Source organism: Megalopta genalis, unplaced genomic scaffold (assembly GCF_051020955.1).
Source record: "Megalopta genalis isolate 19385.01 unplaced genomic scaffold, iyMegGena1_principal scaffold0074, whole genome shotgun sequence".
NCBI classification, from domain to species: Eukaryota; Metazoa; Arthropoda; class Insecta; order Hymenoptera; family Halictidae; genus Megalopta; species Megalopta genalis.
Window position 1 is genome coordinate 157,501 of NW_027476143.1, and position 4,352 is coordinate 161,852.

Sequence of the window (4,352 nt, forward strand, 5' to 3'; positions counted from 1 at the left end):
GTGTTCTTTACTCAGAATATGTGCAACATCGGATCTATATAGCCATCGATACAATTCGTACACAAATGTGTCGTACGAAGAGAGAGACTTTTTTTCCTCTGGCAACATAACGGTAAGAGACATCCTTCCACACTCATAGGTTCCACTCCCTGGGGCTATGATATATATATACATATAAATTCAAATTCGAAGCAACGGTCACAATTCTACTCTATATTTTTGCGGGTTATGTGTTCTTTCGTTCAATTTCTTTCATGCGTTCGTTCGATCTCTGTACACAGTCTTCACATAGGACAGACTCGTGTAGTACGCTTTCGTGGGTTAAACCCATCTCGTTTCATTTCAGGCGACGTCGGGAGCGCGTTGAAAATGTACCAGTGAAATCTCGATAGTTCTACGGATACGAATCGTCCCGAAAAAGATTTTGTCACCGCTTCGAAGCGGTGTTTCAGACGGGCGGACGTATATAAAACATATACGACACACGACACCGCCTTCCACACTCACGCTAGTTCGAACACGATTTCCATCTCTCTCGAAGACTGTTAGACGTACGTAAAATTTCTCAATATTCATAGGACCGCGACAAACGCCGACGAAGCGCCCATCATTCGCTCGTACGTATATAGGCAACAAGTGCCATCAACGCAAGCAGTTTATAAGTACGTAAACGACCCTCAGCCAGGCGTGGTCCAGGAATTGTATCCGTGGACCGCAATGTGCGTTCGAAATGTCGATGTTCATGTGTCCTGCAGTTCACACGTTGACGCGCAATTAGCTGCGTTCTTCATCGACCCACGAGCCAAGTGATCCACCGTTCAGGGTAATTTTTCCCTTTTATTCTCTCATATATATAATGTGTATTTGCTATCCACCACATTTTTGTGTTATATTTCGGAACAAACCGATACCCGAAGAGCTCCAACCAGCGCGCGAAGGAGATTCGGGAGTCGTCGTACAACGACATAATTGTCCCTTAAAGAACGAGATATTTCCGTCGAAACCATATATATATATGTACGAGCAAATCCAAAACCACTGTTTTCTTGCAAGTTCGACGGTCGGAGCGAATAGAACATTGAAAAGCCTTCTATCGAAGAAACACAGAGAGTATATCACCTCCAAAAACGACGGGGATATGGATATTCAAACTGGACAATTATCAACCCGATACTGGATTCGAAAAGTTTCTCTCTCCTTTCGTCGTTATTTACACCGGACGGACTCACGGCCGGCTCTAGCTGGGTGTCATATATATATACGTCCCACGCTCATGCTGCCACTAGCGCGCAACAGAGTAGGGTGTCAATGACAACGACACAGCATTGAAACGAGCTACACAAGCCGGTCTCTCTTGATACCAATGTAAACGAGCATTAAGTTATCTTCAGACTGCCCGATATTTTCGTCCTTTGGACTTTCCCAACGATTCCTTTTTTTCTTTTTTTTTTTACACCACAGCGAAGACTTGAGGAAGCGTGATTAGCACGCTCGCATCCCTCCCTGTCCTACTACAACTGTGTGTGTGTGTGTGTGTAAAGAAAGAAAAAAGAATACATTGGCTTTCTCTCTATCGAGAAGATGGCCTACGCAACGCAGATCAAAGGCCTAATACGTGTAATATAATACGCGTCTGGCCGTGTATAAATCACGCACGAATGATCTGGTCGGGCCCAACTCTTCTCGTACGCTTATTTTTCCGTGTTGGGGCACTATCATAAAATCACACAAACCCCAACACGTGTGTGTCTTGGAAGGAAGATGGCCTACGCAACGCAGATCAAAGGCCTAATACGTGTAGTACACACGTCTGCCGTGTAAATCACGCACGAATGATCTGGTCGGGCCCAACTCTTCTCCACCACACCACATCCCAACTTTGTACATTTTTATATATTTTTGTGCGTTGGGGCACCTTCATAATCACAAACCCCAACAACACATATATCTCTCTCTCTTTGAAAGATTTGTTGTGGCCTACGCAACGCAGATCAAAGGCCTAATACGTGTAGTACACACGTCTGGCCGTGTAAATCACGCACGAATGATCTGGCGGGCTCAACAATATCTTTTTTTTTTATATGAATTCTTATCCACAAACTAATCGAATTCATTTTCTCTCCTCCTCTCCTCTCTCTTTGAGATATATTGGAACATTGTAATGATCCTTCCGCAGGTTCACCTACGGAAACCTTGTTACGACTTTTACTTCCTCTAAATAATCAAGTTTGGTCATCTTCCCGGCATCATCGGCAATGCCGAAACATTGCCGCGCACCAGTCCGAAGACCTCACTAAATCATTCAATCGGTAGTAGCGACGGGCGGTGTGTACAAAGGGCAGGGACGTAATCAACGCGAGCTTATGACTCGCGCTTACTGGGAATTCCTCGTTCATGGGGAATAATTGCAAGCCCCAATCCCTAGCACGAAGGAGGTTCAGCGGGTTACCCGGGCCTTTCGGCCAGGGAACACACGCTGATTCCTTCAGTGTAGCGCGCGTGCGGCCCAGAACATCTAAGGGCATCACAGACCTGTTATTGCTCAATCTCGTGCGGCTAGAAGCCGCCTGTCCCTCTAAGAAGATTTGTTTGTACGTTGGTAGTAAAAACCCCACCGGCAGAAGCCGAGAGCCTTCGAGATACCATAATTACGTCTATTTAGCAGGCTAGAGTCTCGTTCGTTATCGGAATTAACCAGACAAATCGCTCCACCAACTAAGAACGGCCATGCACCACCACCCACCGAATCAAGAAAGAGCTATCAATCTGTCAATCCTTCCGGTGTCCGGGCCTGGTGAGGTTTCCCGTGTTGAGTCAAATTAAGCCGCAGGCTCCACTCCTGGTGGTGCCCTTCCGTCAATTCCTTTAAGTTTCAGCTTTGCAACCATACTTCCCCCGGAACCCAAAAGCTTTGGTTTCCCGGAAGCTGCCCGCCGAGTCATCGTAGGAACTTCGGCGGATCGCTAGCTGGCATCGTTTATGGTTAGAACTAGGGCGGTATCTGATCGCCTTCGAACCTCTAACTTTCGTTCTTGATTAATGAAAACATTTTTGGCAAATGCTTTCGCTTCTGTCCGTCTTGCGACGATCCAAGAATTTCACCTCTAACGTCGCAATACGAATGCCCCCATCTGTCCCTATTAATCATTACCTCGGGGTTCCGAAAACCAACAAAATAGAACCGAGGTCCTATTCCATTATTCCATGCACACAGTATTCAGGCGAAGGTAGCCTGCTTTGAGCACTCTAATTTGTTCAAAGTAAACGTACCGGCCCACCTCGACACTCAGTGAAGAGCACCGCGATGGGATATTAGTTGGACCGCCCCGTGAAGAGCAAAGCCCACCGGTAGGACGTACCACATAATGCCAGTTAAACACCGCGAGCGATGAACCGACACTGTGACACACAGATTCAACTACGAGCTTTTTAACCGCAACAACTTTAATATACGCTATTGGAGCTGGAATTACCGCGGCTGCTGGCACCAGACTTGCCCTCCAATGGATCCTCGTTAAAGGATTTAAAGTGTACTCATTCCGATTACGGGGCCTCGGATGAGTCCCGTATCGTTATTTTTCGTCACTACCTCCCCGTGCCGGGAGTGGGTAATTTGCGCGCCTGCTGCCTTCCTTGGATGTGGTAGCCGTTTCTCAGGCTCCCTCTCCGGAATCGAACCCTGATTCCCCGTTACCCGTTACAACCATGGTAGGCGCAGAACCTACCATCGACAGTTGATAAGGCAGACATTTGAAAGATGCGTCGCCGGTGCTATAAGACCATGCGATCAGCACAAAGTTATTCAGAGTCACCAAAGCAAACGATGGACGAGTGTAAACACCCGCCACCGATTGGTTTTGATCTAATAAAAGCGTTCCTACCATCTCTGGTCGGAACTCTGTTTTGCATGTATTAGCTCTAGAATTACCACAGTTATCCAAGTAAATTTTAGTACGATCTAAGAAACCATAACTGATTTAATGAGCCATTCGCGGTTTCACCTTAATACGGCATGTACTGAGACATGCATGGCTTAATCTTTGAGACAAGCATATGACTACTGGCAGGATCAACCAGGGAACTATACAATATGTATATATAAAATGGACAAAATTTAAATCCTTTTCCATCGTCGCCTGTTTCATATATATATGTCAGGTCGACACACCACTTTTCTCTTTCAAATATGTACAAGTTTTGCCACATTCCGCGCTTGTAACATATCTTCTTTAACGCTCAATTTCTTTCATTTTTCTACCATACAGATATTTTACCGTACGCCCAAAAACGTACGTATTATATTTTTGTTCTATCATAAAATCACATTTTTCTACGTACGCCAGCTTCGTACG

General features: G+C 45.7%; 2 non-coding genes across 2 annotated transcripts; both read right to left on the reverse strand.

Moving 5' to 3' along the window:
• Nucleotides 1–671: 671 nt before the first annotated feature.
• On the reverse strand, nucleotides 672–826 carry LOC143261928 (5.8S ribosomal RNA). The gene has a single exon (XR_013035925.1). It is a non-coding gene; the product is annotated as a 5.8S ribosomal RNA (ribosomal RNA).
• A 1,333-nt stretch (nucleotides 827–2,159) lies between these two features.
• LOC143261913 (small subunit ribosomal RNA) lies at nucleotides 2,160–4,080 on the reverse strand. The gene has a single exon (XR_013035910.1). It is a non-coding gene; the product is annotated as a small subunit ribosomal RNA (ribosomal RNA).
• Between the last annotated feature and the right edge of the window lie 272 nt (nucleotides 4,081–4,352).